The sequence below is a fragment of the Ceratotherium simum genome, chromosome 3 (genome assembly GCF_057802395.1).
Source record: "Ceratotherium simum simum isolate JZ-2026a chromosome 3, ASM5780239v1, whole genome shotgun sequence".
Classification (NCBI taxonomy): domain Eukaryota; kingdom Metazoa; phylum Chordata; class Mammalia; order Perissodactyla; family Rhinocerotidae; genus Ceratotherium; species Ceratotherium simum.
Window position 1 is genome coordinate 19,634,836 of NC_141902.1, and position 21,641 is coordinate 19,656,476.

Genomic DNA, 21,641 nt, shown 5'->3' on the forward strand with positions numbered 1-21,641 from the left:
TGGCTGTCACTTATCTGCCTTTTAAGCTTGGTGGCATTCATGTTATATTCTATCCTGTGGCACAGCCTGACCACCCAGTGAATGGTGAAACAAAGCTTCTCCTTCCCAAGCCTCGATGAGGATTGTGCCATGGTTTGGAGGTGGGAGGAGAATTACAAGCCATTAATCATCTGTCAATACTGATTACCATCCAGAATGGCTACTTTAGGTCTATCAGCTTATTCCTGCTTCTATATCATTCTTAGGCCACAGAACATTGGTCAACCCAGCAATCAGCTCAGATTGGCTGATTTGTGCCTTTGGTCCAAATTTCTTAGATGGACCACATAACTATTCCTCTCTTAGATTCATGGTCTTCCTCTCAGGGATTCTTCCAGGGATGAGGGGCGAGTTTCCTCACTGCCCTGGGTCCCCAGACCTCTCTTATTTCATGCTTAGCGGAACCTCTGTTCCATGTCCTCTCTTAAACTCTACTTTCCCTCTATTTTTTGCATTTGACATTGATTACCATTAAAACTAGAATTCGAATCATTACCACCAGAGAGATTATTTACCTTTCTTTGAACCAGAGGGCTTAATCTTTAAAATGTTCCTCTAGGGAAGAGACGGTATACTGTCTGGCTAGTATGGCAAAGAAAGGGGAGAGTAACAAAAGAGTTAAGTGTCCATATTAAAATTATTTAACCATTCATATTCTGCCAAATTTGTATTTGTGTGCATATTATTTTCAACAACTTAGAGTGATACAAGTGGATCTTAAGAAATAGCAAAAAAATTTTTTTTCAAATTAGAGTCAAGGAAGTATGGGAATTCTCCCCATTTTAAGTGCTTCTTAGTTACTGGCCTTTCTGTGGTTGAATTTGTATCAACAAAGAGAATTGGAGATTAAGGCAATTAATCAGAAAGTTCAGCTTAAAAATAGCAATTAAAAAATCAGTGAAATTTTCTACAAAATTCTGGGGCTTGGTTTCTACACAGATAAGCTTCATTAGTTAGATGCTTAACTCTTCTTTACTCTTATGAAAAGATTGTTCTCTGATTGTCACTGTGTATAAAGTAAAATGAAGATAGATTATGAAAATATTCTGATTGACTAAAAGATTAAAATTGTGAGTCTTACAGGTAATACATTGGGATTCAATAGTATCTTATTGCAGTTTGTTTTTTTTCTACTGTAAATAAAGGGTCAACCAACATCTTCTAATAACTGACAACTGCAGCTTTTCTTGTTAGAACATGTCATTCAGCACTTTTTGATTAGATGTTCTCAGATAATAGCTGGGGCAGATTGACCAAGGGAGAGCAATTTCTTTAATCAGGATAACATAATGATTCCATCACAAACTTTAGATAGGGCTATGGATATCACCAATTTTCTTTCTTTCTTTCTTTCTTTCTTTCTTTCTTTTTTTGTCTATTAATAGCATTGTATCTTTTGTGGAATTGAAGACACGACCTTCCGTAGGTCTCAGTACAACTTTATGAAAGGCCATAACAATGCCTTTAGAATCAAATCCATTTGCTGTTCTACAGAGAAGCAAGTTTTCTAGTAACTTGGCCACAACTTGAGGACAAGGATGTTGCAAACACTAAACAATGAGACACGGTGAACAGAAATCTGTATTTTCTGCCTGGCTAACGCCAGTGACCTTGAGCTTCTCTCTGCTCTTGAGTCATTTTGTGGGCATTGGTTTCTTCACCTATAAAAAGAGGGGTTGTCCAACATGTTCTGAGGTTCTTTTGATTCTAAAGTTCTTTGTCTGATTTACCTGGAGCCCAAGAGATGCCCTGAATCTGGCTGATGTGCAATAAAAATATTTGAGGATTACAAAAAATATTTGACTTCCAAATGGAGAGTAACACGTGTTGTGTGGAAACACCATGGTATCTTAACGCTTGTGATTTGGGGAGCAGAACCAATGTGATTAAATCACAAACACAACGAATTCCTTGTTACCTTAGATCAAAGAGAAGTAGTTGTTGACTAAAATCAATCTGAACTAAGTGAAAATAAAATACCCCATACACTAGTTGAAAATACCCAGTAAACATTATTATTTTTATCTTTGATAAGGTGCCAAATCAGTGTTTGAATATATTAAATGTAATGAATGTATTTAAGAAAAGCTTTTTAGCTAGTTGAGCTGTTTATGCTTTGTGAATATAACTGGCATATTTATTATTTAAAAAATATGTAGCTGGAGAAATCAATGCTTAGATAGATAAGGAAACAGACTACAGGTTTAAATTTTGCTCTCAACAAGTGTATCTAATAGAATCATATGTCATTATGTGTTTATCTGAACACTAAACGTTGAAATAGAAAAACATAGAAGTATGCTTTTAATTGACATTTCTTACACATATAGAATGAATTGAGAATTTTCATTTACATGAAATTACTAAAAATAGTTTACATTTTTTGAGTATATGCACTGTTCTAAATATTTACCTATATTTACTCTTTAATTTTTATAACAACCCTATGAGCTATTTACTATTATTATCATCATCTCCATCTTGCAGGTGAGGAAACTGAGGACCAGAGAAGTTCATTAATTTGCCTAAAGGCACATAGTCAGTAAGTGGTAGAGCCAAGATTTGAACCCCAGCTTTCTGGTTTATGCTCTTAACCAACTGTAATATTGGCATCTTATCATGACGATTTCTGAAAGCACTACTAAATTATATGAAATGTATTAATATGCCCTTATTTATTTACAAGTTTACTGAAGAGAAGATTGACCTTTCTATGTGTTCAAACAAAATGCATCCTTTTCTCCTTTATCAACATCTGCAATTTCTATTTCTTTACTCTTTGTAAAACCAAAACGCTGTAATACCAACTTTTTCTTTTGTTTTAATTTGAGACTGCAATTCAGTTGTATAGGATGTGTGCTAGAATACATTGAAGGTTTTTATCTTTTGCTTTTAATATGTACGGGAACAATTTCTGACAAATTGCTGTGCCCTGAGAAGTACTGTGTTCTCTAGGAAGTTATAAGAAGCAGCCCATATATGTCTCTTTCCATTCTTTCAGGAGGCTTTATTTAGCTCTGTTAACAGTATCCCAGCCCAGAATGTGTTCCATTTAGAAATCATTGGATCATCTGTTTTACTCAAGCGGCTGACTTTCAATCTCATGGTAATATTACTTCATTTGTTATTCAGAGGTCTCAAATATCTGTTTCTTTCACTATCTTTCAAAACCTTCAATGGGACTGACAATTATAATGATGTGTCTTGTGATACAAAGTGTAATAAATTGTAAATAAGTCACGAATAGTAATGACATAAAAGAAAGAGGACTGAGAAAGAAAACCCAGTCAAATGGTGTAAGATCGTTCCTTTTTTCAGTCAGGGGAATAAATACTTGTTTGCAGTAGAATCGAATCTAACTATTCTAAGACCCTTTAAGGACAATTTCTATAGCAAAGTGAGAACATCTGAAGTTTCGTTTGAATAATGCAGCACCTCTGACCTGGTGAAAATAGATAAGCTTCCAGGATTCTTCTTGTGGAGAAGATAAGCCTAATGCAAAAAAAAAAAAAAAAAAAAAAGCCTTAAAAATATACATCGGTAGGCACATCTTAGTGGGAAAACAGTTTCCTAGTGCTGAACAAGCATCTGTCTGTCTTTGATTTAATGGCTATATTTTTGTACTCAATTGAATCTCAAAGAGTCACATTGATACATGGTTAGATAAGAAATTACTCAGATTCCTGTGAATTCTTATTGAAATCAATACTTTAAAAAATTAAAATGTTTTGATTTGATCAATCCGAAACTTAAGTTGTATCATTTTAGTCCTATCCAAACTTACTCAGAATATATATGAAATTGTTTCATGAAAATTTGATAATTTTTGGTTAAAATTTTGCTTTTTAGAGTTGTAAATAGCTTTTCTGAACTCTAGAAACCATGTTGCTCAATGTTCTTGTAAGTAATGAGGAACATTATTTAGGAATACATATCAGTTAAGATGCTTTGTGAAACAAATGATTGAAAAATTCACTTAAGCCCATTTAAAAATAAATTTATTATCTTCCAGGGATGGCATCATGGTGGATTGTTCCAGCAGTTCAACCTTGTCATCAAGGACTCAAGTTCTTTCAGCCTCTCTACTCTGCTGCCTGCAACATCAGCTTTAAGCAAAGGCTGGTTTCCTTTATTATTGTGAGATGCTGCTACAAACTTTTTTTTCTTGTCTTTTGTGTGTGTGTGAGAAGGAGAGAGGGAGAGAGAGGTTTTCTGTGGAAATACTCGAATTAGATTGGGATTGTTTATGAAAGAGGAAAGCAGAAAGAAAAAACTTTGCTGGGTGATCATCAGTGTCCAACACAGGGAAGCAATGTAAGAAAACAGAATCGTATCACTATGTTTTAATGATAATTTTTGTGGATAGCATGTTCCAGTCAAGCCTGACTCCATTGGACTAGTATTACTTTGTACAATATTCAATGCCATATTGAAAACAAATCAAATGCTCCCTATTTATTTCCTCCTTTTTGGAATTCAGTTATGACCACTTAACATCAGAGGCTCTAAATTCTTAATTATACAGCTGCAAAATGGACTTTTTAAATGTAAAGTAATTTTTATAAAATGTGAGCTTTTATTGTATTCACTTCTTATGGCAGAGCTTGCTACTTGTTTTCACAAGTTTTACTTGGGCCATAGTTACTCAGAATAAAGACTGCTTGACAGCCTCCTTTGCAGCTAGGTGTAGCCGTATGATCAAGGTCTTCCATTGGAATGTGGGTGGAAGTGATGTGCGCAACTTCCAGTTTATGTTTTTAAAGGGAAACTGTAACACTTTATGGGTGGTATAAACAACAAGAAAGCAGGAGCCTGGACACCTGGTGACTTTAAACAGAAAATCTGATGTATCAGCTTAGATACTTCTGTCTACATTGTATAAGCTATTTTTAATTTATGCTGAACCTACATACTAATACAGTAGATAGCCAATATCAATCAACTATCTAGAAATAAGGTGTGATTCCTTGAGACTAGAAACCGGATTACAATCCTTCTGGGTACAATGCAAAACACCTTACTTGTTTTTGAATATTTTTAGAAGGGAGTAACATCATATGGCTCTCTCAATATTTTTATTTTGGTATTGTAGTTTTTATGCACACAGCAGATTTAACGGTTTTGAATGAATTTACTCATTTTAAGCAATTAACATCCAATCACTTTACTTAAAATAATCAAACCGTTTGTGTATATATATACAGCATACATCTCCACTGTTTACCGTCTCAAAGCATTTTAACAAGCTATTGTGCTGGCAGAATTAATTAGATCTGAAAACTGGTATAATAAAAACAATAAAGCTATAAGAATGCATTAAAATAGAATACCAAAATAATAGAATCTATGGTTTCTAAAGTTGTATTTGACTAGTCAAATGTTCCTTAATCACTGGATGCATCAGAATACATTGTTCATTATAATATTAAAGGGGTGTAATGAAATGAAAATTGAGGCAATAGAGAATTCAGTGTGCACAATTATTTTAAATTTAAAATCTTCCCCATAATGAACATAGCTAAAAACATAAAAGACAAATGATAGAGAAATTAGAAGCAATTATCAAAGGAATCCTCAGCAGAAATTTCTGATTTAAATTAAAGCCTATGATTAAAAATCTCCTGCCTCTTTGTCCTTCTCCACTCTTCCCACAATCCAATACTGTTGCAGCACCTTGTATCTTAATTTCTTTTCCTCAAAGACAGTTTGATCCATAGCAAGAGTGAACACATCAACTTCAGGTCTTTCTGGTTCCTGTTTCTATATGCACTAATGCTTAACTTTAAAAGGACCAAGATGGAAATACTATTGAATAGAGGCCATGAAAAGTGGAATTATTTTTCGCCTATGTAACTTGATTAATTTTGTAAATAAAAAAGGGACCATAATTTTTTGTTGTTGTTGCAGTTTGAAATGGAGCACAGTATATTTGGGTGGCTGGGGCTGAATTACAACTATTTAGGTGCCCTAAGCATTAAAAAGATTATAGTGTATCATCTCCAGGTGTGATTCATTTATACCTTCAATCAAAAACTGTTTTTGAGCATCTGCTCAGGTATAGTTCTGGGTGCTGGGGACACAACAGTAAACAAAATGACTTGTTCTCATTATGTTTATATTCTCGTGATTAAAATCAATACTACACCACAAAACAAATATGGGGCGATTCAACTAAGTTCTGTTTTTGGATGAATCCTATTTTGCTTCTTCAGGAAATATAAAATTCTGTAAAAAATTGTGTTCTTTTGTTACTAAAATGTATTCTTTTGTGCATGTACTTAAATTTCATATTTGCTGTTACACATTGATACCATTTATTTGCTGAATATATCTTTTGTCATTTTTCAGAAGTCACTGATAATTAGTTATTTTCAAAATAGTACTTAGAAACGCTTCATGTAATACATTTGTTTTCTGAAGAAATTGTAACTTTATGAGGTCCAAATTGACCAACTCATATGAAAAACTAGAGAAATTTGAAATGGTTTTAAAAGTTGAAACCATTAATTGTGTTTTGTTGGAGGGTGCTCATAATCTGCTTTGTTTGGGATTCTGCATTCTTACATTTACATAATGTAGTGCATATTTTAGGGGAACATGTTATAGGATTTTTCGGTATAATATTTGATATATACAAAAGAATCTATGTAATACATAGTCATGTTATTAATTGTAACAATAAAAGAAACACCAAGAATGTAATGCTCCAGTTAAAAACTAGACTATTATTAATATTATTTGATTTGGATAGTTTAAAGGAAAAATAATCTTTTTTTGGAGATTTTTTTCAGTTCATGTCCCTCTTCTTATATTTTAACTGCTATCTATTCCATATTATGAGATTACGAGTGTTACCTTAAGAAATATTTATTTTATCCTTTAATGCTAAAGATGAATTTTATTTTGAAATTATTCCAAATGTATGAAAATATGGCAAGACCAGTATAAATAGCTTTTTGTCTGGACCATTTGAAAGTGAATTATCACGTGATGACTCATGATCCCCAAATGCTTTATTATGTAATCTCTACAAAGATGTTCTCCTACCTAACTACAGCACAATAATCAAAATCAGAATATTAACGTTTAAACATCACTACCATCTAATTTGTAGTTTCAGTTAATTTTTTGCCAATGCCAACAACAAAAAGAGTCAATCCAAAATCACACGTTTCATTTAGCTGTCACATTAAAAATCATTAAACTTTTGTTTTTAGAGCAGTTTTAGATTCACTGCAAAACTGAGCAAAAATACAGAGTTCTCATATACTTACTCCTTGCCTTCACACACTCACAGCTTCCCTCATTACTAACATCCCACACCAGGGCAGTTCGTTTGTTACAACTGGTGAACCTATATCTGCACATCATTATCGCCCCAAGTCCACATTTTAACTTAGGGTTCACTTTCGGTGTTGTAAATTCTGTGGTTTTTGACAAATATATAACGGTATGTACCACCAAAGAATAGTTTCACTACCCTAAAAATCTTATGTGTTCTGCCTCCCTGTCCTTCTAACCCCTGGAAATCACTGATCTTTTTACTGTCTCCATATTTTTCCTTCTCCAGAATATCATTTAGTTGTAATCATCAAGTATGTAGCCTTTTCAGAAAGACTTCTTTCACTCAATAATATGCATTTAACTTTCCTCCATGTCTCTTTTTTGTGTATGTGTGTGAGGAAGATTAGCCCTGAGCTTACATACGATGCCAATCCTCCTCTTTTTGCTGAGGAAGATTGGCCCTGGGCTAACATCCGTGCCCATCTTCCTCCACTTTGTATGGGACACCGCCGCAGCATGGCTTGACGAGCAGTGCATCGGTCCTCACCCGGGATGGAACCTGCGAACCCTGGGCCACTGCAGCGGAGCTAGCGAACTTAACCACTACGCCATGGGGCCAGTCCCCCTCCACGTCTTTTCATGGTTTGATAGCTCATTTCTTTTCGGCTCTGAATAATATTCCATTGCCTGGATATACCCCAGTTTATTTACCCATTTACTTACTGAAGGACATCTTGGTTACTTCCAAGTTTTGGCAATTATGAATAAAGCTGCTATAAATATCCATGTGCAGGTTTTTGTGTGGACAAAATTTTTCAACTCCTTTGGGTGAATACCATGCCGGATCGTATGGTAAGAGTATGCTAATTTCCTAAGAAAGTGCCACACTGTGTTCCAAAGTGTCTGTACAATTTTGTATTCCCATCAGCAAGGAATGAAAATTCCTGTTGCATCACATCCTCACCAGCATTTGGTGATGTTGGTGTTTTAGATTTTGACCTTCCTAATAGGTGTGTAGTGGTATCCCACTGTTGTTTTAATTTGCAGTTACCTAATAACATATGATGTTGAACATCTTTTAATATGGTTATTTACCATCTGTATATATATATTTTTGTGAGATATCTGCTCATGTCTTTTGCCCATTTTTTAATTAAGTTTTCATTTTCTTACAGTTGAGTTTTAAAAGTTCTTTGTGTATTTTGATTAACAGTCCTTTATCAGATATGCCTTTTGAAAATATTTTCTCCCAGTCTGTGGCTTGCCTTTTCATTCTTTGGACAGCGTCTTTCACACAGCAGAAGTTTTTTGGGTTTTTTGACATGCAGTTATTTAAATATTTTTTAAATTTTTTATTGAGGTATCGTTGACGTATAACATTATATTAGTTTCAAGTGTACAAAATAATGATTTAATATTTGTATATGTTGTGGAATGATCACCACAATAACTCTAGTTAACATTCACCACCATGCATAGTTACAAAGTTCTTTTTCTTGTGATGAGAACTTTTAAGATTTACACTCTTAGCAACTTTCAAATATGCAACACAGCATTATTAACTATAGTCACCATACTGTACAGGATACCCTCATGACTTATTTATATTATAACTGGAAGTTTGTACATTTTGACTTCCTTCACCCATTTTGCCTACTCCCCAACCCCTGCATCTGGCAACCACTAATCTGTCCTCTGTATCTATGAGTCTTTTTTTTTTAGACTTCACATATAAGTGAAATCACATGGTATTTGCCTTTCTCTTTTTGACTTATTTCACTTAGCATACTGCTCTCAAGGCCTATCCATGTTGTCATAAATGGCAAGATTTCTTTCTTTTTTGTGGCTGAATAATATTCCATTGTATGTATGTATACCACACCTTCTTTATCCATTCATCTATCAATGGACACTTAGGTTGCTTCCATGTCTTGGCTATTGTAAATGATGCTGCAATAAACATGGAGGTGCAGATATCTTTTCAAGTTAGGGTTTTCATTTCCTTCAGATAAATACCCAGAAGTGGAATTCCTGGATTGTATGGTAGTTCTATTTTTAATTTTCTGAGGAAGCGCCATACTATTTTACATAGTGGCTTTACCAATTTACATTTCCACCAACTGTGCACCAGGATTCCCCTTTCTCAACATCCTTGCCAACGCTTGTTATTTCTTGTCTTTTTGATGATAGCCATTCTAACAGGTGTGAGGTGGTATCACATTTGTGGCTTTGATTTGCCAGAAGTTTTTATTTTTAATGAAGTCCATCTTATTAATTATTTCTCTCATTGATTGTGCTTTTGGTGCTGTATCTAAAAAGTCATCGCCATAGGCAAAGTCAACTTGATTTTTTTCCTATGTTTTCTTCTAGGAGTTTTATAGTTTTTACACTTAGGTCTATAATCCATTTTTAACTTTTGTGAAGGGTGTAAGGCCTGTGTCTAGATTTTTTTTTTTTTTGCATCAAATGTCCAATTGTCCCAGCACCATTTGTTGAAAAGACTATCTTTTTTTTCCATTGTATTGCCTCTGCTGCTTTGTCAAAGATCAGTTGACTATATTTTATAGGTCTATTTTTGGGCTTTCTAGTTTGTTCCATTGATTTGTCTATTTTTCTGTCAATACCACAGTCTTGATTACTGTAGTTTTATAGTAAGTCCTGAAGTCAAGTAGTATCAGTCCTTTGGCTTTTTCTTCTCCTTCAACATAATATTGGCTATTCTGGGTCTTTTACCTTTCCGTTATAAATTTTAGAATCAGTTTGTAGATATACACAAAATAACTTGCTGGGATTTTAATTGGGATTGTATTGAATTTATAGACCTGGTTGAAAAGAACTGACATCTTGATAACATTGAGTCCTCCTATCCATGAACATGGAATATCTCTCATTTGTTTAGTTCTTCTTTGATTTATTTCATCAGAGCTTTGTAGTTTCCTCATGTAGATCTTCTAAATGTTTTGTTAGATTTATACGTGTGTGACATTTTGGGGAGTGCTAATGTGAATGGTAATGTGTGTTTAATTTTAAATTCTACTTGCTCATTGATGATGATTTTTTGTCTTCTTCAAACTGAAACAGTCTCTCAGTCTTCTCTTGACTTTCAAGACCTCCACATTTTGAAAATTTCAGGTCAGTTATTTAGTAGAATGCCTCTCAATTTGCATCTGTCTGATATTTCATTATGATTGGATTCAGGTAGTGCATTTTTGGCAGAGGTAGCACAGAGTGATACTGTGTTCTTCTCATTGCATCCTATCAAGTGGTACATGGTTTCCATTTGTCTCCTTCCTGACCATTAACTTTGATCACTTATTAAGTGGATGTTTGAGACGTCTCTTCACTTTAGTGCTATTGTTTCACACTGTTAAATACGTATTTGTAGGGAGGCATTTAGAGACTATACAGGTATCCCATTTCTCATTAAAGTGTCACTTATGTTTATTTTTATAACTATCAATTGCTGTATAACAAACCACTCCAAAATGTAGTGATTTAAAATAACTATTGTCTCTCTCGCAGATCCGTGGGGTGACTGGGATCAGCCAGGTCATTCTTGTTTGGAGCCTCTCATAAAATTGAAGTCAAATGTCAGTGAGCCTGAAGTTATTTGAAGGCTTGCCTGGGATGAAGGTATAAGATGTCACCCACAAACATATCTGGAAGTTGAGTCTAGATGTTGGCTAGAAGCTCAGCTAGGGTTGTCAAACAGAGGCCTCCAACCATGGCCTCTCTACGTAATTTGGGTGTTTTATATCATGGTGACTAAATTCGGAGAGTGAGAGCAAGAGAGAAAGGGAGGGAGGAAGGAAGGAACATACACAAACATGCAATACACAGTTGTGTATACACACATTTGCCGTTAGTGGCTTGAGCTTGGCCCTGGTGGGGGGTATTTGCACCATGAAAATATGCTCAGGGCTCTTTTTTGGGAGCACTGGTTTACCACCATATCATCAAATCCACTTCCACCTCTATCCTCCTGCCGTTCTCCACCCCCCAACTTCCTACTCTGGATGCATCACAACCTCCTGTTACTGATAATTTCTTCTTCCCCCTAAAGATGCCATTCTCATACTGGTCAGGCTCTAGTAGGAGCCAATGCCCAGTTACTGCCCCCTCTAAAGATGCCTGCTTCATCTCACTCAAGTTAGCTGATGCCCTGCAACTGGGACATACAGATGCTGCTCTTTTTTTGTGTGTGTGAGGAAGATCAGCCCTGAGCTAACATCCATGCCAATCTTCCTCTTTTTGCTGAGGAAGACCGGCCCTGAGCTAACACCTATTGCCAATCCTCCTCCTTTTTTTTCCCTTTTGCTCCCCAAAGGCCCCGTAGATAGTTGTATGTCATAGTTGCACATCCTTCTAGTTGCTGTATGTGGGACGCCGCCTCAGCATGGCCAGACAAGCAGTACGTTGGTGTGCGCCTGGGATCCGAACCCGGGCCACCAGTAGCGGAGCGCGTGCACTTAACCGTTAAGCCACGGGGCTGGCCCCAGATACTGCTCTTTTTAAACCTCACCTCATGGCTTATATGTACATGGAATTATTCTGGAAGGAAGGAAAAAAACAAGAAAGAAAGCTTTCATTATTTTTGAATTGATCCAATTTTTCTACATTTAGATTTTAAAATTATTTAGTAAATAGGACATATTGATAATGAAGACATTGACTATACAGCCCTTGAAAAGTCTTCAGATATAACTTGGAAGGTGATAGAAAAGTAGAGAAGGTAGCATCTGAAAAGTGAAAATTGTCATTTAAGAAAGAAAGCAATAAAGACAGACTCTTCTATTTTCTTATTTTAGGATGCCTTTTTCTCTATATTGTGTAATTTTCTTCTTATACAGAACATTCAGAATTAAGATAATGATATTTAACTTATTGAAGTGCCTAATAACATTTTGAAACTAATTATCTATGGATGATCTTACTGGATAAGATAAATATTATCATATTTTAACTACTACTTAGAATGACTATCAGAAAAAAGAGAGATTATTACTGCTTTTGCTCTTAATGTTCTCATCTTTATTTTTTATTTAAATATAATTGACATATGACATTGTATACGTTAAAGGTGTACAACATGTTGATTTGATCCATTTATATATTGCAATACGATTACCACCATAGCATTAGCTAACATCTCTGTCGTGTCACATAATTATCATTTCTTTTTTGTAGTGGGAACAATTACGATCTAGTCTCTTAGAAACTTTGAAGTTTATAATATAGCGTTGTTGACTATAATGTGACTGTGCTGTGCGTTAGATCGCCAGGACTTATTTCCCTGCTAGTTCCAAGTTAGTACCCTTTATTTATTTATTTATTTATTTATTTATTTATTTATTTATTTATTTTTTGTGAGGAAGATCAGCCCTGAGCTAACATCATGCTAGTCCTCCTCTTTTTGCTGAGGAAGACTGGCTCTGAGCTAACATCTATTGCCAATCCTCCTGCTTTTTTTTTTTTTTTTTTCCACTAAAGCTCCAGTAGATAGTTGTATGTCATAGTTGCACATCCTTCTAGTTGCTGTATGTGGGACATGGCCTCAGCACAGCTGGAGAAGCAGTGCGTCGGTGTGCGCCCGGGATCCGAACCCGGGCGGCCAGTAGCGGAGCGCGCACACTTAACCGCTAAGCCACGGGGCCGGCCCCCAAGTTAGTACCCTTAAACAACCTATCCCCAATTCTCCCACCCCCTGCCTCTGATAACCACTATTCTACACTCTGTTTTTACAAGTTTGACTTACATTCCACATATAAGTGATATCCTGCAGTATTTGTATGTCTCTGTCTGACTTATCTCACTTAGCATTATGCTTTAAGGTCCATCCATGTTGCCACAACTGACAGCATTTCCTTATTTCTCATGGCTGAATAATGTTCTATTGGAGATATATGTATTACCACAACTCCTTTATCCATTCATCTGTTGACAGACACTTAGGTTGTTTCCACTTCTTAGCTATTGTGAATAATGTTGCAATAAACATGTGAGTGCATATGTCTCTTCAATATTCTGTTTTCATTTCCTTTGGGTATATACCCAGAAGTGGAATTGCTTGATAGTATTTCTATTTTTAGTTTTGAGCAATCTCTATACGATTTTCCATAATGGCTGCACCAATTTACATTCCTACCGCCAGTGTACATGGGTTCTCTTATCTCAACATCCTTGCCAACGCTTATCTCTTGTCTTCTGAATGATAGCCATTTTAACAAGTGTGAGGTGATATCTCATTGTGGTTTTGATTTGCATTTCCCTGATGATTGGTGATGTTGGGCATCTTTTCATATATCTGTTGGCCATTTGGATGTGTTCTTTGGAAAAATGTCTATTTAGTTCCCCTGCCCATTTTTTAATTGGATTGCCTGATTTTTTGTTATTGAGTTGTATAAGTTCTTTATATATTTTGAATATTAGATACATGGTTGGCAAATATTTTCTTCCATTCCATAGGTTGCCTTTTCTTTTTTTTTTTGTTAGCTCAGGTTATCCCTGAGCTAAGCTCTGTTGCCAATTCTCCTCTTTTTTCCTGAGGAAGATTGGCCCTGAGCTAACATCCATGCCCATCTTCCTCTTTATATGTGGGATGCTTACCACAGCATATCTTGATAAGTGGTGCATAGGTCCACGCCTGGGATCGGAACCTGTGAACTCCGGGCCGCTGAAGCACAGTGTGCGAACTTAACCACTATGCCACCAGGCCGACCCCTTCATTTTTTTGATTGTTTCTTTTGCTGTGAAGAAACTTTTCAGTTTGATGTAGTCCCACTTGTTGATTTTTGCTTTTGTTGCTTGTACTTTAGGTGTCATATCCAAAAAGTCATTGCCAAGACTAATGTCAATGGGCTTCTTCTCTATGTTTTTTTCTCGGAGTTTTCCAGTATCAGGTCTTATGTTGAAATCTTTAATCCATTTCAAGTTAATTTTTGTGAGTGATGGGTAAAATAAGGGTCCAATTTTACTTTTCTGCATGTGGTTATCCAGTTTTCCCAGCATCATTTGTTGAAGAGATTATCCTTTCCTCATTGAGTTTTCTTAGCTCCCTGGTCAAATATTAGTTGACTGTGTATGTATGGGTTTGTTTCTGGGCTCTCTATTCTGTTCCATTGGTCTACGTGTCTATTTTTATGGCAATACCATTCTGTTTTAGTTACCATAGCTTTATAGTATAATTTGAAATTACGAAATGTGATGCTTCCAGCTTTGTTCTTGTTTCTCATAGTTGCTTTGGCTATTCAGGGTCTTTTGTGGTTCCATGCAAATTTTAGCATTGTTTTTTCTATTTCTGTGAAAAATGCCTTTGTGATTTTGATAGGGATTGCATTGAATCAATAGATGACTTTGGGTAGTAGACATTACCAAAATAGATGGACATTTTAACAGCATTAATTCTTCTGATCCATAAACACAGGGTATATTTCCATTTGTTTGTGTCTTCTTCAATTTGTTTCATCAAGGTCTTGTAGTCTTCATTGTACAGGTCTTTCACTGCCTTGGTTAAATTTATTCCTGAGTATTTTATTGTTTTTGATGCTCTTATAGGTTGAATAGTTTTCTTTATTTCTTTTCTCAGATGTTTCTTGTTAGTGTATAGAAACGCAACTGATTTCTGTATGTTCACTTTGTATCCTGCTACTAATGCAATCTTATTAATTGTTTTCTGGCTGTTTTGTAGTTCTTGTGTTCCTTTGTTCCTCTTGCTGCCTTCCTTTGTGAAATAATGATTTTCTGTATCGGTATGCTTTGATTCCCTTCTCTTTATCTTTTGTGAATCTACTGTAGGTTTTTGCTCTGTGGTTACCAAGAAACTTGCATTAAACATCGTATAAATATAATAGTCTATTTTATGCTGAGAGCAAATTAACTTTGATCACATACAAAAACTCTGCACTTTTATTCCCCCCTTTTATGTTTTTGATGTCATAATTTACATCTTTTTATATTGTGCGTTCATTAACAAATTATTGTAGCTATAGTTATTTTTAATGCTCTTATCCTTTAACCTTTGTACTAAAGTTAAGTGGTTAACACTCCACCATATTATGCTATAGAGTATACTATTAGAGTATTCCGAATTTGACTACGTACTCACTTTACCAGTGTGTTGTAGATTTTCATGTTGCTTGTTAGCATCCTTTCATTACAGCTTGAGGAACTCCTGTCAGCATTTCTTGTAAGGCAGGTCCAGTGTTGATGAATTCCCTCAGCTTTTTTTGTCTAGGAAGGTCTTTACCTTTCCTTTATTTCTAAAGGATAGCTTTGCCAGGTAAAGTGTTCTTAGTTGGCAGTTTTTTTTTCTTTCAGCACTTTAAATATATCATCCCACTTTCTCCTGGCCTGTTAAGTTTTCTGGTGAGAAATCCACTGGTAGCCTTATGGAGGCTCCCTTGTAAGTTACAAACATTTTTTTTTTTTTTTTGGTCTTGCTGCTTTTAAGACTCTCTCTTTGTCTTTGATTTTTCACAGTTTTATTACAATGTGTCTTCAAGAGGGTCCCTTTTAGTTGAATTTGTCTGGTCACCTATGATATCCAAATCTTTCCTCAGATTTGGAAAGTTCTTAGCTATTATTTCTTTAAATAAGCTTTCTGTCCCCCTTTTCTCTCTCTTCTCCTTGTGGAACACCAACAATTCGTAAATTGGTCCTTTTGATGATATCCTATAGATCAAGTAGGGTTTCTTCACTCCTTTTTATTATTATTATTTTAATCTTTTGTTGTCCTCTGGATGGATAATTTCAAAGTTCCTGTCTTCTCTCTCACAGATTCTTTCTTCCGCTTGATCAAGTCTGATGTTGATGCTCTCTCTTGAGTTTTTCATTTTATTCATTATATTCTTCAGCTCCAGAATTCGTTTGGTTCCTTTTTATGATTTCTTTGATCTCTTAAACTTCTTATTTTGTTCATGTCTTGTTTTCCTGATTTCATTGAATTGTCTTTCGTTGTGTTCTTATAGCTCATTGAGTTTCCTTAAAACAACGATTTTGAAATCTTTATCTGGTAAATCACAGATTTCCGTCTCTTTGTGTTTGGTTACCATAAGGTTATTGTGATTCTTTGGTGGTGTCATGTTACCTTGATTTTTCATGTTCTTTGATGTTTTGCATTGCTTTCTTCACATTTGAAGTAGCAGTTACTCTCTCCAGTCTTTAGTGACTGTCTTTGGAAAGAGAGACCTTCCATCTGCCCTGCTAGAGATTCTGAGGCTATCTAGCCCTTCATTGTGTACACTTGCTTTATGCTTCTTGCTCCCTCTTGTGGCTGAATTCTTAAGCTTGTATGCCTTCTCCAGAACCTACAATGCACCAAGCTGAGTGCTGACAGCCTCTCTTTTGTTTTCCCAAAAGTGGCCTTAAAGCTCAAATTTTGCCTGGTCTGCAGATTCAACAAAATTTCTGTGCTTGTTCACTAGCTGTTTGCCAAAGCTCACTTGTGCTGCTGTTGGGAGCACTCACAGGGAGCTGGCCGCAGTGTGGGACTGTGTGTGGGTGAGGCATGTGGACCACTGTATATGCCTTTGGGCCAGTTGGGGGAATCTTCAGGTGAGGTGTTCCCAGCAGCTTGTGGAAGGGCTTCTTGATGGAAGGAACAATGCAGTTAGGATCCACATCCCTTTAATGTTCTCTGAGAGTTCTATCTGCCACTCTCCTCAACTCTTCCTACCCCCTAGCCATGTAACTCATGATTCAACACTCTGGATGGGGTGAGAGTGAAATGAGCCTCTTTGGCAGTGTCCCACACATCTGGGGAAGCTGGATGCTTGCTCACACACTTTCCCTTTTCCCCTGGGAAAAATTATGGGCCAAGGAAGATCTTTCTGGGCCCTAATCTATACTAGCTTGGGGGACAGGTGATGTAAGTAAAGTCAAACTGTTCCTCTTACCCACTCCAAGGCATCCAAACTCATGTTTTTTTTGCTCCAATAGAGTGCTGGAACTTCTCCCCTGGAAATCTGGGCTTCCATAAAGGCTCTCTCATCCATGGGTGATTGTCTAAGTCAGTGTTCTCCAGGGCCTCCCAGACTGTGGCTGAGAGGGGCTGGAGCTGGTTCACCAGTCACTGCAGGGTCCACAGCTGGGAGTGAAGTCTGTCTGCTTATTACCTAACACACTGGTGGGTGAGACTCCTTCTGGATCCCTTGGTGTTGGATCCCACAGCTCCCTTAAAGGCACTTTTGTTTGTAGATGGATGCAAAATGTTTGTTGTTAAGAGAGGAGGACAAAATCAAGGCACATCTTATGCTGCCATGATGCTGATGTCACTTGACCTTTTTCCTATGTTGACTTAAAATTAGCCTTCTGCTCACCCAGCATGTTGTCATATGTGTTAAACAGTACCCGTATTTTATAACCATCTATCTTGTCCCTACAATAGACCATGGTCTATTAGATATCACACAATTGCCTATGAGTCAAGGTTGTTGGTTGTAATTCTGGAATTGTTATCTATTTCTACCTTACATTATCTCCACCTTGCTTTTTTCATTTTTTAAAGTATAATTTACATACCGTAAAATTCACTCATTTTAGTTTACTGCTCTGTGAGTTTTGATAAATAGATTCAATTGTATAACCCCAAGCAAAATAGAACAAGTTCATCATTCTCAAATTCCTCCAAACTCCTTTAAATCAGCCTCATTCCCAATCCTAACTTCTGGCAACTACTTACCAATGTTCTGCCCGTACAATTTTGTCTTTTCCAGAATGTCATGTCAGGGTATGTAGCCTTTTGATTCTGGCTTCTTTCACTTAACATACTGCATTTGAGATTTATCCATATTGCTGCAAGTATCACCAATTTGTTTCCTTTTATTAATGAGTAGTATTCCATTGTGTGGATGTACTGTAGTTTCTTTATTTCCTGTTTGTGAGATCTTTTGTTGTTTTCAGTTTGGGAGCAATTATGAATAGAACTGTTATAAATATTCATGTACAGGTTTTATGTGAACACTGGTTTTCACACTGTTAGGGTAGAGATCCAGGTGTAGGATTGCTGGATCATATGGCAAGTGTATGTTTAACTTAACAAGGCATTGACAAACAATTTTCCGGAGTGACTGTACAATTTTACATTTCCACCAACAATGTATGATAGTTCCAGTTGTTCTGCATCCTTGCCAGAACTTAGTATTTTTTCTTTTTCTCATTCTAATAGGCGTGTAGTTATGTTTTAATGTGCATTTCCCTAATGACTAATGATGTTGAACATTTTTGCTTATTTGTTCGTCATCTGTGTTTGTTCAAATCTTTTGCTCATTTTTTAAAAAAATTGAGTTGTTGCTTTTAATTATTGGGTATTGAGAATTTTTTATACATCCTGGATACAACTTTTTTAATCAGATAAGTAATTTGCAGATATTTTCTGCCATTTAGAGGTTTATCCTTCAAAGAACAAAAGTTCTTAATTTTTTTTTTTTGCTGAGGAAGATTCTCCCTGAGCTAACATCTGTTGCCAATCTTCCTCTTTTTGCTTGAGGAGATTCACCCTGGGCTAACATCTGTGCCAATCTTCCTTGTTTTTTATGTGGGTTGCTGCCACAGCATGGCTGCTGACAAGTGTAGGTCCATGCCTGGGAACTAAACCCAGGCCGCCAAAGTGGAGCACACCGAACTTAACCACTAGGCCATGGAGCCAGCACCCCAAGAGTTCTTAATTTTGATGAAGTTCAATGTATTTTTTTTTCTTATAAAGATAGTGCTTTGGGTATCATACCTAAGAAATATTTGCCTAACTTAATGTCACAGAGATTTTTATCATATGTTTTCTTACAGAAGTTTTATCGTTTTGAATTTTACATTTACAACTATGAACCAGAAATTTTTGTATATCATGTGAGGTAGGGATTGGAGTATATTATTTGTCATATGGCTATCCAATATTTTCTATGCCATTGTTGAAAAGACGATCCTTTCTTCCTTGGATTGCCTTTATAATTTAGTAAAAAATCAGTTGGCTATATGTGCATGGGTCTGTTTCTGACTCTATTTTGTTCCATTGATTTAAATGAACATCCTTTCTCCAATACCACACAGTCTTGATTATTACAGCTTTATAGTAAGTCTTAAAATTGGTAATGTATGTCCTTCAACTTTGTTTTCCTTTGGTACCTCCTTTAGATGAGTAAATGTTGTTCCCTTGTCTTTGCTATTCTAAAATCCTATATTCCGTTTGACTCCACAGAGCCAGTTTCATGAGCCACTTTCAGAACAGACTCCCCTATAACTAGCTTACAAAGCACAGCTACCCATGAGTTTCCCTTCTGTAACGCACTTCTTATGGCGTTAGTGAAGTGTCTTTTGGGCCTTTCTAGGCAGCATAGCCAGCTGGTGGATTATCTGGTTTTATATTACATTCATTTCCACATGTCCACTTCTCCTAGCCTTTTTATCCTTCTATAATATTTCACCAAGACAGTTTTAGCATCTTCACCTCATTTATCACTAGTCATTTTTTTCGAGCTTCAAGAAGTTATCCTAGCTATGTATTAGAATCTGCTTCAGCTGTGTTTGCCTGGACATTCTATCTGAGTCATAGGAGAGTGCCACCATATTAATGGACTCTGTCTTATATTCTTCCCCTCATTTTGTCCAGTACCCTTTAGATCCATTTCCAGCTATGCTATCTCAGTTCCTGCTGGTATTTATGAGCCAGGCCTTGTAGATTTTTAGAAACAATCCCTTTCTTCCCATAGCAGGGACTACACTTAACCTTTGGGTCATGCTGAGACATGTCCCTGTTATTGGCCAGAAGCAAAGGGGGGAGGTAGGGTGTTTTTTGAGGGAGAAGAACATAATCTTTCCAGGAATCCTCCTCAGGCAAGGAGAGGCTACTTTCCTCTAGCTAAGAGGAAGGGGGCATTTCTTGATTATACAGTTCAGGGCAAGGTGCTCAGGGTTCTCAAGTATATCCACAAATATCCCCACCTTAGTTCTCAGAGTCTCACTTCTTCTGTATTATCCGTGTCTGCTCCTTCCCTGCCAGGGCCCTGAATTTAGCATGGGATACTTGCTTTAGCGCTGAATTCACCTTCTTTGTAACTACAATCAGTTCTTAGGTTGGATTTTCAGCACAGTAAGCTTTCTGGCTATAGGAGATAAGGATCTCTTTAAATGCTGGCGTGGAGGCCTTTTGACTTGCACACTGTGTCCTGAGTTGATGAATAGCTGATCTGAGCCTGTCATTTTCTTCTTTCTGCATTTCAATGAGAGTTAACAACAGCCAGTCAGTTCCACAATCCTTATAAATACCATTGCTCTCATCCTCTATTTCATCCAAATTCAACATAGATGTAAACCTTAGGAGTATTGATACACTAACACACCACGGGTTACCACCACCCTGCTTACTATCGGCAATGGGATCCTTGTAACCATCTGGCTGAGTGCAGTGGAATGGAAATCCAATTTCCAGAACTCCATTCACAGGGTTTATTTGTCTGGTATTAAGTGACTTAGATTGAGTTTCCCCAGAATTAGACCAAGAAATAAGAAATAGGAATCTATGTATAAATAGGTTATTTGGGAGTTGACCCCAGGAAGCACTGAGAGTGGAGAAAGGAAGTGAGACAGGGAAGGAAAGGAAGCTAATACAGGGTGTACTACTAAGCAGGTTACTATCGTGGGCAACCAGAATCAATCCTGCTGAGAACTCTGGGAAACTGTACATAATATACCTCAGATGTATCCCACTAGAGAAGTGTGGGAGCTAGGATATTTATATTCCAAATGCCACCCATAATTTTCTGAGTTTCAGGAGTATTACTTTCCTGACCCTTTCAGGTTGTATTATAGAAGGACATTTGGAAGTCACTACGTGTACTGGAACAGCAAATCTTGATGAAACGTGGGAGGAGCACTAACAGTATCTACCATAATTCTATTCTATAAATGGTTGTTTTTAGTATTTATAAGTTATACTAAAGTTATTTATTTATATTTCTCTCATAAATGAGTAATTTAATTTCCTGCTTGATTCTTTTGGAATTTTTGGTAAAAACTCTAAAAACACCTGCTAATAATGATCATTGTGAAATGTTCTTCCTTATATTATAAAAACATTCCTTATTTTGCTTTTATTTGTACATCAACTAGGTCCTCAAGAAAGAATTGAAGTATTGATGATAGTGGCCTCCTGGTGTTGATTCTGACTTTAGATAGAAAAGCCTCACGTGTTTTATTAAGACCAACGTTTATTCTTTATTTTTATGTTTTTTTAAAATAGTAAGGCAATTTCATCCTGTCCTAATTTATTAAAGACACTTTAAAAATTATGACTACCTGTTCATATTTATAAAATGTATTTTCAGCAT